This window comes from Orbicella franksi, chromosome 7 (assembly GCF_964199315.1).
Source record: "Orbicella franksi chromosome 7, jaOrbFran1.1, whole genome shotgun sequence".
NCBI lineage: Eukaryota > Metazoa > Cnidaria > Anthozoa > Scleractinia > Merulinidae > Orbicella > Orbicella franksi.
In genome coordinates, this window is record NC_138151.1 from 5210406 (window position 1) to 5226909 (window position 16504).

General features: G+C 40.2%; 1 pseudogene across 1 annotated transcript; it reads left to right on the top strand.

The window, feature by feature from the left end:
• The first annotated feature begins 358 nt into the window (after positions 1–358).
• LOC145493511 (uncharacterized) lies at positions 359–16494 on the top strand (annotated as a pseudogene). Its single transcript, XR_014050135.1, has 8 exons — positions 359–725; positions 5881–6088; positions 6448–6757; positions 7589–7729; positions 9205–9530; positions 10906–12043; positions 13723–13990; positions 14499–16494. The product of XR_014050135.1 is annotated as an uncharacterized LOC145493511 (transcript).
• Positions 16495–16504: the final 10 nt, after the last annotated feature.

Genomic DNA, 16504 nt, shown 5'->3' on the forward strand with positions numbered 1-16504 from the left:
TAACAGCGCATTAACTTGACCTGAGTTGCAGGGTTAGCCTAACTGTAAAATTTGCTTGTAAACCCGGGCTATCTTTTGCTCTCCAGCTAAGGTTAACCCGCTTGCTAGGGTAAAGTCTGCAGTCTACATCATACACTTCGCACTGAATTTTACTCCAGATCTGCAGTCTGAAGTCTGCAATCCGTGTTATTATTCGATTCCTCTAAGCTGCCGGCCTTAGTATAATAACTGAACTAATTTTTTTAGCTGTAGTTCCTCTCTAAAGTCTTCAGAGCATACATTTTTCTGGACAAAAGGAGTTGGTGTTATGATTATATATAGCCATTCATGACCCTCGTACTGCTGATGATGTCCCCCCCCCCCCGGTATAAGACACTTAGTTATGCCCTCTGCACACAAGATCGACGCTGCAATTGTCTGTACCATCAGGGACGAAGAATGGTTTACGTTCCTTGAAATCTAGGCATTCTCTCCGTTACAATGTAGCTATCACCTTTTCCCCTCTTGTTATGCTATGTTCTTCGCCTAAATTCGTTTATATTAGTAAAATGGCTGCTAGCAGAACGAAAACCATCGAAGAAATCGACGATATATCGGAAATGTTTCCAGCGATGGCGGCGCTTGGCATATCGTGTAAAGGACTAACAACATTAGATGAGATAAAAGCTAAAGTGAAAGAAGAATTAAATGCGTCAGAAGATAAGCCTAGCTGGACGGCAGGACAGGTAAGAATTCTCCAGCTCGAAATTACTTAAAATGCCGCAAAAAAGAGCAGAGGCCTAGGAAATGATGGAAACTGCCTTTCGCAGTGATGTCAACAGCGAAACCGTTTAGCAGCGTGGGTTACAGTGACACAGCGATAACGTTGAAATAATTCGCATTCCTACAGAGTTTGATGCGAAGCGAATTTTAGTAAATGTATATCCACTAGCCGCGATTAGGTCGATTGATTTTAGCTCCCTATTTTCTTTGTAGTTTGTTGATTGTTTCGAGATGATTCTTTCATACTTAAGTTAATTGGCAAGAGTACCGTCATTTGCTGATAGTGGGCGAAACACTGACCTACCCTAATGAACTACCGGAAAGAAAAAAATACCATTCAAATTGGGAATCATTTAACTAGTATTGGCCATGGGTAACTCGTTTGGATAGGACATGCGGGACAGTGTTAAGAGTAAATGTCAGTAAAAATCAAAGAAAATTCTAAAAATGTGGCCACGGTCGAAAAGTCGATTTTGCTCATAATTTACCAGTTTGAAGGCCTAGGTAAGTAACTGAAGGAAATCAAGTTAGTTTTTTGAAATATCCAATATAACGGCAGAAATTCACGAAAAACGGTTATCGCACCGAAAGCTCAGATTTCACTTCGCGATAATCCGAAATTTTACACTTTTCAGCTTCATGCTACACAGTCGTTTACATCGCTGTGAAACGTTCTCAACTTTAAATGTATACAGTGATTCTTCCTTAATCAAGAGATAGTGATTATTTTTATTTCTTGTGTTTTCTGGCCGGACTGAGCCCCGATTAAGTAGACATACTTTTCTAATTAAAACAAAACTCAAAAGTTATGTAAATTCAGTGAGGAAAAACGCTGACCGGTAGTGCTTCAAATCGTCTGATATTCTAGCAAAAGACAGTTCAGTCGATGAATTTTAGGCTTACGGATTCATTTTTGCGGGATCTACTAGCAATTTTGCATGAACGCCGATCAAAAATCGAGAAAATTGCAATTCAGCCCCTTTGAAATTTGCAATGTAACGCAACACGCTAAAATAGGTAAGCCATATCTTGCTGGCTTGAGACAGGACAATCAAAGCCTATTAATGTCTTTTACATTTGAAAAGCTTTAAAAGTAGTATTTAACTTAAAAAATCGCCGACAAGAGTTTAAAAAAAGAGAAAAAGAAACACCAAACTTTTAAATCGCACTCTCCATCTTCTCGCTGCCCAATGTCACGCTCGAGCGATTTTCAAGGGAAACAAATTTAAAACCATTTTTTCACCGCTCAAAATGAGTCAGATTTTAATAACAAGATCTTTGTTGTTGATGTGCGAAATCATGCATTAATAAGAGAAGATTGCCCAGTTAACCCGCCGAACGAAGTATAAAAGGTCCCAATAGTATATACATATTGGAACGATGTTAGGGATTACAAGCTTTATGCCGTCGCTAGCCAGTAGGAGGCTATCTATTTCCACGAAAAGTTAATGTTGTATCGATAACCAAACAAACAACGCACTTATCAAAGGAGAATCGAAGTAAGCTGAATGAGTTAGAGACGCCCCGCGCGAGTTCGTTCTTCAATACGGTGGAATTTGTGCCGGCACGCAGTTACGGTCATACTGCTCATACAGTGTAACAAGGATATCAAAAGCCATCAAGTCCTTCAGATTTTATCGCATTGAGACATGCGTGAAGAATATTTTTGGCGAATGTGTGCGTTTCGAGAAACCGAGAAACTTCTTGGAATCGACAACCTCATTGATTAGGTCAGGAGCCCATGACCGGCTCCTGATTAGGTACAGGTCCAGAAGTTGATTCATGTCACTCAAGGATCTGTGGAAATTACACACACGGCAAATGGAAATTTATTCAAGTCCCTGAATTTACTAGAAGATTCAGAACAGTTCTTCCCTGTGGGCTCAGGCGCGCCAGTGACGACTGAAGTCTTTGATGAACAATGAACCAGAAACTCTCCACATCCAACATCTCACGGGATACTTGTGTTTTCGAATTATTTCTTGTTAACTTATTTGAACTGAAAAGCTTGTTAAACCAGGGTCGAAGAAAGGCTCGTCAACTGAATGAGGCAGTAGTTGGTGGTATAAAACGATCCACAAGACTACATGATAAAGCATGATAAAGAGTAGGTAGCACTAACTTTTTCAGAAGTGTAAACCACAACGTAGGTTAAAGATATACCGACATGTCATTGACTACAAAAATGCTTCATGCTTCAGTGCTAAATAGCAATGAAAACCAACCGTGGCGTCACAAATTTGGTTTGTAGACAAGGCAATTTTTATCAGGAGTTTTTTCTCATCCCCACCCCAGCGTTGTCAATGCAATCACGAAACTGATACTGACGTCTCTTTTTCCACCCCGATCAATGAGCTGAATGCAAAGGTAGGCTTTTTGTACTGGACGAAGCTTCAAAGGAAAGCAAACTGATAGCTGAATATCGCATAATTTGAAAAAGCGATTGAAGGTTGAGTTCTGGAGAAAGCTCCATCATCTTCTACAGATTTGACGCATCTGCCAAGTCCGTCACGTACTCGCTGCATAGTAGCACCGTGGACTGCAGTGTAAAGCTCTAGTACGCGTTGTTATTTGAGAAAGCTGAACAGTGCGTTTTAGCCGTCCCGAATATCCTTGCTCCTGTAGATTTGAATTGCTTCTGGGAGGAGTTATCTAAGCGCAAAGGGAATCTAAGAGCAACTGGTGGGGAAATACTTTGAACGCTTCAAACACTCCGTCACTTATCCCGAAGCTGCATAAATTACTTGACCTTCGTCACAGATTGTCATTTCATGCGTGACACAAAACAGGGAGAGTTAGGGAGTGATTAAGTTTGGTTCTACTCGTGCTTTTTCGCTAATACAGGCAATTTCTAAGTTAAATACTATTTCTAAAGCATTTCAAACGTTAAAGACATTAATAGGCTTCGATTGTCCTGTCTCAAGCCAGCAAGATATGGCTTACCTATTTTAGCGTGTTGCGTTACATTGCAAATTTCAAAGGGGCTGAATTGCAATTTTCTCGATTTTTGATCGGCGTTCATGCAAAATTGCTAGTAGATCCCGCAAAAATGAATCCGTAAGCCTAAAATTCATCGACTGAACTGTCTTTTGCTAGAATATCAGACGATTTGAAGCACTACCGGTCAGCGTTTTTCCTCACTGAATTTACATAACTTTTGAGTTTTGTTTTAATTAGAAAAGTATGTCTACTTAATCGGGGCTCAGTCCGGCCAGAAAACACAAGAAATAAAAATAATCACTATCTCTTGATTAAGGAAGAATCAATGTATACATTTAAAGTTGAGAACGTTTCACAGCGATGTAAACGACTGTGTAGCATGAAGCTGAAAAGTGTAAAATTTCGGATTATCGCGAAGTGAAATCTGAGCTTTCGGTGCGATAACCGTTTTTCGTGAATTTCTGCCGTTATATTGGATATTTCAAAAAACTAACTTGATTTCCTTCAGTTACTTACCTAGGCCTTCAAACTGGCAAGTTATGAGCAAAATCGATTTTTCGACCGTGGCCACGATTTCTTTGATTTTTAGTGGCAATTACTCTTAAGTCCCTACATGTTGTTCGCTGCTAATCCGGCAATTGGATTCAGTCATGCATACAGAATCATTAGAGAGCACTGGAATCATTAGATTCTAGATTCGATCATTAGATTCTACAGGCTGACACGTATTTTCTCCATTCCGTTTAGTGCATAAAATGCGTTGTTAACGAAATACCAGTTTGTACCGAAAATCACCTGAACAATGAAACCAATTTTAGATTGAAGCTGTTTCCCAGAAACAAAGATTAGTTTTCCACGAATGTAATTAAATCTATATATGTAGTGAATTGAAACGGGTTATTGAAAATTGCTTGCTGCTTTTAAAACGGAACTAGCTTTTAGACGTAGACAATTAGGTTTATTTCTAAGTAAGACTACTGTGAAATTGATAAAATTGTTTTGATACAAAATCTTTACATATTTCTAAGCTACAATCCTCTTCCCAGTTACCGACGCCACAGGTTACTAAGTACTGAGTGAAGTTGTCATTCACATCAATGTTAATTTAGCGAGCTGTATAAGCAGACCGTGACGGCGACGCCAACGGCAACATCAGGAAACAAAAGCTTAAATGAACAAAAATATGGCTAGGCAGTGGCGTTATAAAGCTTTGCTCATTTCGTAGCCGTCCCCTGCAAAGCAACTACGTAAAATGGCCAAATTCTGCGTATTTCTGAGAATATTACATGTAACGAAGATGGCTAATTTTGTGTATTGACTTTTGGAATTGAACGCTGCCATTATATATGTATTCTGAGCAAGTTTTTACACAGATAAGAGTACTGAACAGATCTAGACAATTGCGACATTAGAAGGTAGAATGTTAATCCTATTATCAGTAGACGCTGTCCTCGGCGTCGCCTTCGTCATTGCTTAATCTCCTTTTGGAAAGAGGCAAGGGGAAAGTATATAGCCTGTATGGCAGCCTTTTTTTTTCGGTAGTGGAAGGTGGGTGCTGTAATGATTGGTTTGTGTGTTAAGCCGTCATCATGGGTTCACAAACATAGACGATCGAGTGCACGTTGCGCAGTCTCTCGGACTCCCAGTCCCTTGGCATTTCCTTCCATTCTGTTACACGTTTAGCCCACGCCTGCCCAAAATATACCTCTATGCGGGCCTGTGTGAGTACGAGAATGTACTGAATCTTTAACTCGTTCCTGTTAAATCTAAGCATATTCCAGCCCCACAATGAAACGTACTTAGTATCAGATGATATCAGCGACTGCGAACAACCTCAGAATCGGTGGGGAAGAACGCAAACGAACAGGGGCAAGCGGCGAAGCCGCGAGTCGGAGTAGCGTGGGCGTCGGAAGACTGACCAGTGCTTGGTACTTGAGGCTCTCAGTTTCGCTGCTAACCTCTTCTCGTTTGTTTGCTTTTCTTCCCTCGCGGATCTGCGAACCAGATCTTCGAGCAATGGAGAGACTGCTCGCAGTGAACAGATGGTGTAGTATTGGATATAACGAGAAATCGGCATCAATTGAAGTTCAATTGTGTGCGACAGACTGAAGAGAGACTAATACGATTCAAGAGCACGTTTTAATTTAGCTATGAATCACGTTTGCCTTCTGGTTTTAGGCCTTTTCAATTTTAACGGAAGCAAGAGATGAAGATGTCTTGAAAAGAAAGGCTCTACTCAAGCTTTATTCTGATAGCGAGGACTGCTTAAAAAACATGGATGGAAAAATTTTTACTCTGCTGCAGAAGAATGTGGGCAACATTAAAGAGAAAATAAAGCATCATCAAGCACAACTGGAACGAAAAGAATGCCTCCTTCTAGTAGCAGGTAAATGACAAAAAAGCAATACAATAGTTTAATAACAGGTTTTTAAATTAACCTGTTTGAGGAGTTTGTTATTAAAATAACAAACTCCTCCATGAAATTATTTCAAAGTTGGTATTGACACGACACGAGTTTCGTGACATCAATGTGAAATCGATTATCACTTAGCTTTGAGTTTGTAAATGCTTAGAAAAATTCCTTAACCTAGCAATTTGCAAATGTTTCCACTGTAAGAAGGGCCAGCACATGTATTTCGTGAACTACTTAGCAATTTCGCCCGTTTGGATTTCTCATGATATTTCGGAAAGGATCTAAGATGACCATGAAGGAAATCTATTAATTCACCGTTAATACAATTTAAGGTGAGACAGGCTCTGGAAAAAGTAGCTTGGTTAACCTCATTCTGGGAGATGAACTTCTTCCATATTCCATACTCAGCACAACGTCCACTATATGCGAACTGAAGTATGGAGAGCAACGCAGAATTGTGTTTCACTTTAAGGACAAGGATCTTATAACGGGGCTTCCAACTATGGAGTTCCCTCTAAAGGCTGCATCCTCTGACAAAGTTATCTTCAGCAGATCTCTCCTTATGTTCACGTGAAGAGTGATCGAGAAAAAGGTTCACTTTACAAAAATGTTGAACTCTTTTGGCCTCACCAACTTTTGGAGGTATTTGCAGGCAAAGTCATGGTAAATTAATCTTTTTACAGTGCGTGGCAAAGCAAACAGATTTCATGGAACCCGTTTGCTCCACCCAACTGTCATTACACCCCATTAATACCTGAGTCACTCATTCCTTTCACAGCGGAATAACTGAAATAAATGATCGAAAATAATTACAATTCTCGTCACAAAAGGTCAGGAATTTACAGCAACGATACTTTTGACTGTTTGTCACAGTGGGTCTGGATGGGGAAACTGACAACTGACAAATAGGCAAAATTAAACTGATAACTGACATAACCCCCCCCCCCCGCGACCCCCTTGACACGTGGTTTTATGTATATTTTGTCAAGTGACAACAAGCGGTTAAAGTGGCGGGCAATTCATAGCTCCCGTCTTTATTTAATACTATCTAAATGAATCATGAATAACAAGTATAGCGGTTTTCAATTGAGTATAACAAAAGCAAAACTAGAAATAATCACTCTGACCAATCACGAAGGACACAGACAGTCCAGTGAACCAATCAAAACTTAAAACAAGTAATGTAACTGACGCAAAGCGTATGCGAGCGAGACGCGATTGGTTTTCGTTTTACTTCTGATTGGATGACAAAAGGGGTATATAAATGTGAAATCAAACAAACGCGGATTACTTTGGACATTTAGGTGAAAACTGCTCTTAACATGGAAAAAGCTAATTAGTTCTAAGTTTTCATAATCTAATGATTGTGTTGATCCTCTCAGACAGTATACAAACCTGCTTCATGGAATAAGTGAAAAAAAAAAAAAAAAAAAAAAAAAAAAAAAAATGAAGCCTCTATTCTCAATTTTTCAGAAAGGCGTGGTTATAATTGACAGTCCGGGTATTGGCGAGTCTAACATCATGGACGAGATGGTCACGCAGTATTTGCCTCAAGCATTTGGGTTCATTTATGTCATAAACAGTGCAAACGCCGGAGGAGTTCAGAAAGACAGAGTAAGTATTGACAATGAGTAAAGTTAGTGGAGTTACTTAGTGTTTAATTTGTAGCGATGAGTGTTCGAGTAAAATCGACACAGATACGCCGGTATAGGATTTGAGGGCTCAAATAAGGCAGGTGAAAACAGTCTCCTTTCAGGCATGATTGCCGATTAATACACTAATTAACCATTAGACCCGTGACCCTTGAGGGCCAAGGGTCTAATTGTTTTGGTATCACCCAACTAGTCGGACAGAAAAGGCAATAATAAAGTTAGCAAATGCAAGTTGAATAAATATTTAGTTGGGAATAAAACGAAAGAAGGCGTCGCGCTCGTCGCGCCAATTTCTCTACTCGAGGACTATTACTAATAGTCCTCTAGTAGCGTGGCCAGTTAAAATGCAGGATTTTCATTAGTCCACTAGTTGGGTGATACTAATCAAAAGTAGTACACTACTTAATTATAAACTGAGGAGTCGTGAAGTAGCACGTCCTTTATTCTGTTGCCACCTTTGGTGTTAACAATTAAACCACTTAAGATTAGCACACAATAATATCGATTAATAGCGGAGCTCCGGCGGCCCTATAATCAAATAGGAAAGGAAAGGAAACCCATGTGTTGATTTTCACATGGTTATCATGGCTAGCGGTATTGCTCGTGGGCGCGTACGCACGACGGCGACGACGACGGAGTCGCGCAACATGGCGGCCATACTCCAAATAATAGGTTGACAGAGATATGCAGCCTTGGTTTACCGTGTACTTCTCTGATATTGGACATCCAAGTTATGATCAATTGACACCTGTCAAAACAAGGTATCTGCTGACCAGTATCATGTGACCATATCGCAGGCTGAAGTTTACAGCTCTTCGAGGTCGAGTGGTTTTTTAAAGTTGATCGCTGACCAAGTGCTGGTTTTCGATTGGATCGCGGGCTCATCCCAGGTTAACTTGTTGAAAACAGGGCAGGATTGTTCGGAAGCCGGTTAACGCTAACTCAGGATTAAAAGTAAACCGAATTATAACTTTTTCTTCTATACAAATGCTTTTTGCGGCTTTGTTTTGTATATATAGTGATTATTAAAACTCAAAACAGAAGGCTAAACAATATAGAGAAAACCTCAACGCAAAGTTACAAAACTCAAATCAAAATTCTACCTTTTCCTGGCTTAGCTTAATTTGGCTCTGAACAACCCGGCCCAGGAGCTACGCTTTTAGGCTGGCCTAAATCTATATATTACAAATGAGGAGCGTTTCATTGAGAAATATTGAGGGCTAACATTGCTTGATAATATTGCACAGTGGGGAATAAGTCCCCCCAAGAGCTGATTAAATTAATTTGCGTTATTGCTAGGTGCCACAGAGTCTGTGGCAATATTTGGGAAGTTAATTTTGTCAAAAATTAACAACTTTACAACTTTTTATTCCAGTAACTCGCGAAAGTCACATAGCAGTCCAAACAGTAGTGAGTCATGTGTCTCTCGATTTACAGCTTGAAAAGTTGCTGGCAGAAGTAAGGAGGATGACGCTTGAGGGACAGGAAGAATCAGTCTCATCCCAATGTGCTTTGTTCGTGTGCAACAAATGGGACCAAGTTCCGGAGAAGGAAGTTAACGACGTCCGGAATCACGTGATAAGGAAGCTGAAGAAGTTTTGGCCTGGTCTTGATCCCAAGTCACAGATCACCTATATGTCAACAGAGAACGCCAGTGTCGCTCAGAAGTACGGAATTATCACCAAAGAATTTTTTGACCTGATGAGTGACATGAGGTCGATCGTTTTGAAAAGCATCAAAGCCAGAATAGAAATGCATTGGAAGTAAGCCTTTTTAAAAGCGTGTTTATTGATAAGTTCCTAGAACCAAAACAGTAAACCCGTAAATTCTCCAGTGAACGATGATTGACTCGAACGATGGAATTGCTCTTTTCATAAAAATAGGTCCTCATTGCGGGCGTGTGGCTTACGGGTTACTTTACTTTTTACGAGTTACTTTATTGACTTTTGGCTTTACTTGTTTACAACAGCAGTCTTTAAAAAATGGCAGAGTAAAAAAGAGGAAAACCAAGTGAATCGTTCCTTATTTTCACTTGTTATTTTTACATGTCTTTTTTCACTGATTGAGTTTAGAACTAAAATAGTGGATGAATTTAGCGAAGCCTAAAAGCGGACCCCTGGACCGGGTTGTTCAAAGTCCGATTAAGCTAACCGAGGATAATATAAGCGAGGGTTTAGCTTGTGTCACAGCCGCCTCTCCCCGTAAAAATCTCTCCCCGATTTTTTTTTTTTACGTGGAGAGGCGGCTGTGACATAGGTTAGCATGAATTTTGATTTGAGTTTTGTAACTTTGCGGTGAGGTTTTCTGTATATTGTTTGGTCTTCTGTTTTGAGTTTGAATAATCTAAAACTACACGAAACAAAAGCAGTGAAAAATATTTCTACACAAGAAAAAATTATACTTCTGTTAACTTGTAATCCTGGGTTAGCGTTAACCGGCTTCCGGACAACCTAACCCTGATTACAATAAGTTAATTAGACATGAACCTGTGATCCAATTGGAAATCAGCTTTTGGTCAGCGGTCAACTGACCATATATAGATAATCAACTGACTATCAATATACTGGTAGGTCAAAGAAGGTCTCCCTATAGTTTACTTTCCAAACTGCAATTTAAGGGGAAAAGACAGAGGGTACCGATGAAACAACTACAAACTTAGGTATATAAGTCATAAACTTTAGAGATTAATAGTAAACTACTGGGATAATATATGAACGTCCCATGGAAATTTCCATAGATATATCATATTAAACTCTCAATAAAAACGATTCTTTCGCTCTTCTAACATTTGAGCACCGACCAATTATTTTTTGCATTGCAATTTAACTAGGAAACGTACCAGGACTGTTAAATTCTTTTCGCATTTCTGTCTATATAGGTTTCTCTCGTGATAAATTTTAAGTTCCACTTGTGTTTACACAGTTCATACACAAACAGTTCTTTTAAATACTTCCAGTCACATCGCACATGACATGATTCCGAATCAGAATTATAACTGGGGTTTGTTATGACACGCACCCGACTAATGTATTTTACAATGTTATTCTAAAACCTTAACTTGCATGCATACATTTTTTTTTGTTTTTAAGTCATGTGACGTAAAAGATGTACATTTAAAAATATTCTTCTTTTTTGCAGATGGCTGGATTACTTTCTTTACCGGATAATTTATCAAGCAAAAGCTTTTGTGATGAACGCTTCCAGAGACCACGACGAAGTCTCGGAAAAAATGGAATCGATTCTCACTCGATTGTCTGTGATTGAAAAGCAGCAAACCCAAGTGATGGAAGAACTTCATAACCTGTTGAAGGCTCGTGTCAAAGACGCTGTTCATGAGCACTCCGAGTATCTTAATTCACGTGATATCAGAGCTCGCTTCACCTCGTGGACCTTAGACGAAATTAGAGAGCTCCTCGGAAGTGATTAAAAGCAACATCTCGAAGGCGTTAGAAAGCCGGCTACAAGAAATCATCGAGCATTGGGAAGAAGATAACCAAGTATTTTCAGATGCTCGCAAGTCTCTTTTACAACACTTTCAGAAGCGTTTCAGATTTGTTGAAGGGCAACTAAGGGATCTCCATAGAGCTGTCACAGATGATGGCATGGATGTCCCAGAAAGTATTCCAGCTGACGAAGGCTTCACTACAGCAGAAAAGGTTGTCATCGGCGTCACTAGTCCAATATGGGTTCCAGTTACCTTAGTTGCACTGGTAATTGGTGCTCCTGTGGTCGGAGTACTGGCGATCAAAAACAAGATAGAGGATAGAAGTAGGATCAAGAAATACGACAGAGACAAATGTGCTTTTATGGCTGAAACATCCGCAGACTATCTCGATGATGTTACACACGAAAGCGTGCTCAAGTTGTTTGTGAAGGACCAACTGAAAGAGGCTAAGCTGTGCCTGAAGCAAATTGAAACCCGTATTCCCGAGCTGATCGAGGCTGACAAGATGTTATGCAGACAACTCGGTGACGAAAAGCGTTCACAGAAAGAGATAAAAGAATTGTACGAACCAATCATGGAGGAAGCTTCTGATATCAGGGGACATCTGGCGGTATTTGCATTTCATGAAATCCGTGCCGCTGATATCAGCAGCGAGGAATTAGACTGGAAAGAAGACATGCTCTCTTGTCTTGGATGTGGTGCATTTGCCGCTGTTTATCAAGGGAAGATTAGAAGACAAGGAGAAGAGCAAACTGTAGCACTGAAGGTTTGCAGCGAAGTGCTTGATTCCAAAAATGCAAGCCTTATCATGGCGGAGGTAGAACTTTTGAGGTAAGTGAGTTTAAGTGAATTTCCGTTTAAGCCCCTGAGTTTCCTTAGACTCGACACAGTGGCGGATCTAGGGGAGGGGCCCGACCCGCCCCCCCTTATTTTGGGTATAAAAAGAAGGAAGAAAAGCCGGCAAAGCAAGCAAAACAACCCCCCCTCCTTAGCTCAAGGTCTGGATTCCCCACCGCGAAATTCATGCATGTTGAAGGTATGAATGAGGAAGGAATCGTCAGGTATTACAGGGCTCATTCATGAGCAGACACTAATTTCTAGAATGATCTTGAAGATTGTCTGTAAGGCCACAGAAATCTATTCTTATCCGGGAGTAGTTTTTACACTTGCACAGCCACCTGAGTACGTTGTACATTAAGGTTATTCCCCAGTATTTCATTGCGCATCCCTACTGCGCATAATTTCACGCCTGATTAGCGCGCGCGCATTACAAAATGGCGGCTTTTTCTTTACAGCTGGACCTCGCCATAGAGGTAAATCGTCACTTTCTCGAAAACGAGTACGGTGATCTATCATTTTTTTTTGTTGTGTCGAACTGAGTAATAAATTTCTCTATGTAAAATAAATATGGGCCAATTCTCAGTGTAGAACAGAAGCAATTGTCGGAAACGTAAATTTAGCAAGCAATCGTGACTGCAATCATGGTACTACTATAAGGATTTATATGGGTATAGACAAGGTGCTACTGCTCCTAAACGAACATGGGGACCCCTCATTTTTATTTCAAAATTTAAGTTCCTATAATATAAACAATCAATATGCAAAGTTTCACAAAAATCTCAGTGCATGTTCTATTTCAGTGGAATGACCTTAATAACTGCTGATCAAAACTCCCAATGATTTATTTAGAAAAGTAATTACTCTGATCATGGTGAATCAGAGGAACCACTTTATCCATTCTGGACATTGATTTATCAGTCTCTTTGATGCACCATGATCCGAGTGATCTTGGATCCCAAATGTACGCGCCCCTATTCTTGAAAAATTACTGCTCAGTTTTCAAACGTCTTCTCGAGAGTTCTTAAGAATATGCTCTGGAACGCCGGAACACTAACCTTCTCGGCCACGCTGCCTCCACATGATAACGGACCTTGGACAGAAGCTGAGCTAATATGTCAATCTAAAAATACTGGACACAGGGCATTTTGCGTACGAGGGAAATTTTCAGTTCCTTCATTGGGATCGAAATCTCAGCAAGCTTTCCTCTCAAGTTGTCTCGCCAAAACGTCTCACAAAAACATTTCAGTTATGGCTATTGCAACAGCCCTTATCAACAGATGGCATTAATTTATCACATATTTGTTACATAATTCTACATGTTTGGAGGCCCAGTGCCACCTTCAGCTTTCCTGGAGCATATAACTGCCGGGACTAACGGTAAAGGGTCCAGTGGAGTTCTTTGTGCAATAAAATTGACATATTAGGTCGTTTTGAGTGAAACTCGACCGTTTCCTCCTTTCACATCTTTCAGTCTTGTTGTTTGTACGCCGGTTTTAGGCCCCAGTTCATGAGATTCAGAGTACGTCGTTCCTCTCGATTGTGTGTGGTAGACGAAGTAGTAAGGAACATAACATTAGAAAGAAAGACACATGTGACAGTTATTGCAAAGCCAATTTTGCAATATTTGTATCATCTATATTGCGTGTTTTTTTTTTTATTTTGTTCGTCAGAAAATTGCAGCATCCTCACATTGTAAAATTTTATGTCACATCCCTTCTCAAGAGCGCGGACACCACAAGAGTGATCCTAGTCATGGAAAAGTGCAAAGGGAACTTAAAGAGTCAGATCTTTGATCACCCAGAAGCAACTCCATCAAAAACCAAGAATCTTGCCGTCTTTAGAGAAGTATGTCGATGGGCGAAGGAGATCAGTGATGCTCTTGCTTTCATACACAAACGAGGGGTTATCCACAGGGACCTTAAGCTAGAGAACATCTTGGTATGAGGCTGAACTTTGTGTGTTACGCCAATTAAAAAAATACTGACCTAAATATTGTTCAAAAGTTTTTGAAAAGGCCTTCGGGTAAAAGAAAAACTATTAGTGTTTTTCTGCCTGTGGGTTTGTAAATTGAATGAAAACTAAAAAAAATCTGTTTTTGAGCCTGAAAAGACATCATGCCAAACTTTGAAACCAAAAATTGGATAATACATTCAATTATGTCTTGTTTCAAGTATAGAGATACACACGCATCTAAACTTGGACACTTTGTCTCGACATAAAAAAAAACTGATGTTGGATGTTACTAAAACAAGGAGTGGGGAATGGAGAGTGGGGAGTAGAGTTTCGGGAGTAGGAAGTGGGAAGTGGGGAGTTGAGAGTGGAGACGCCATTCGAATAGATGCTTAAAGTATATTACATGAAACTACAATTTGTAGGAGTCCCTTAGAGAAATCTGTTGATTTGCCACGTACAGTGAAACTGCATATGTTCCCTTTTTACATTCCAGCTATCAGAGGAAAACTCAGTGAAGATAACTGATGTTGGCGTTTCTAAAGACGCAAAGGACATCACGGGTACTTTGGCGGGGACCCCTGTGTACGTTGCACCGGAAGTTTTTCATTCCGAGGTGTATGACAGCAAAGCAGACATATACAGCTTTGGCATAATGCTGTGGGAGATGTGGTATGGGCGGCAGGCATTCGTTGAATTCAGGGGGCCGATGACAGCTTTCTTTAGTTTGGTGGATAAAGGCGACCGTCCGGGAGATGTGGACGGTGGAAAGAAGCCTCCGGCCCGCTGGAAACAATTGATGAACTGGTGCTGGGATGGAAATCCTGACCAACGACCTTCCGCAGAGATTTGTAATCAAGAAATCACTACACTGTCCCAAGCGGTTGTTAGACCGCTCTAAATTAACTTGCTCTCAAAGGTCTGATCCATAGGACGTTCGAGAAGCAGGAAATACACTTTAGGTGATAAGAGCTTTAATTTAGATCGTTGTATCATGTCTGATTGAAGGGAATAGGCGAGAATCTTCTCCAGTCAGCCAACTTTTCTGTCCAGAACGTGTCCAACTTACGTATAGATCTGTTTGGCCCGCAATCAAACATGGTCATCATTGTCCAGTGGACTCTTTTAAGACACGGCAGAGTACTTTACTATTTATCAGGAAGGCATAGGTCCTGGGCAAGTTTTGAACTGCGTTTACACATTGTCTCTCGTTTCGGTCTGGGACAATTATTAGTGTGTTTACGAAATCCGAACGGAAAGATATGTTCTTCAGTCTGGTACCACATTTTCCATTGACACAACGGAATTTAGCTTGTGTTAGAAATTTATTTTCTTGAGCACATTAATGAGGCAGAAAAAGTCTTACAGACTAACAAAGAGTAATTATGCTAGTAGAGAGCATAGTCGTGTCCCCAACACTGGGACTATGTGGGGATTTCGTCACAATACTATGTCTCGGTAAGCGGGGCATTGATCTTATTTGAAACATTATGCATATGGTGGTTCGAGAAGGGACGAAGCAGCGGAGATTACGCCGGGATTAGACAAGGTCGACTGTTTTGACTTAATTATTAACCTGGTAGAATGTTTTTTTGCGGCGGAAATTAAAAACCTGAAGGCGTCACGGATGAGCTTATAGCGTCTTGTTGTGATGTAGTTTCTTTTTTCATAGACTTTTGCAAATGACGATGTTTTAGAGTAAATATTTTGTGTCGATAACAGTTAGTTTTGATTATATTTGGGCCTTGGTAGGACTCCATATACTAGGAAATGTACATATCACCAATAACAATTCGTTTTCTGGAAGAGAACTCATTTAACATTTATTATTAAAACCTGGATCATTGGATAATGCAATTCAAGGGTTTTCATTAGCTTAGCCATCAAGGGTTACGAGCCATTATAGCACGCATGCTCTACAAATATGCTAAGCTACGCTCGTTCGTACTTATATTTATAACAGACACGAGTGTTTTACTGGAATATACACCACTCGTAAAATTCGTACGAAGCCACATCCGGGACTCGAGTGACATTCCGGGACTCGAAACATTCGTGGACATGTTTTGGACAAGTTTTGGACAATCTTCGGAAATCCTCGGAGAGTGATCGGAAATCTTCGGAAAATCGTCAAAAACGCCGTCATCAGTATGTCTATATAATAAAAAGAACATTAAACGTTAGCTCGAAGATTAATTCTATATTCTCGAGGCAAGAACAATATCTCATTCGTTCGCTGCTCTCACTCGTGAGATATTGCTCTTGCCACTCGAGCATAAAATTCATATCTTCTCGCCACCGAGTAATATTTTCATTTTTTTTTTAGTTTAGCTTTTTTAGTTTAATTACTTTGGGGGCGTTTTCAATAAAACAGTTGTTCCACTCGCCTTGTTAGATATGAGTTGACTATCTACCATCTCATATCCAACGCGCTCTCGTGGATTAATTGTTAAATATTTCGCCTGCTTCACCACTGATTCCGATACAGGCCTCGGACAGTGT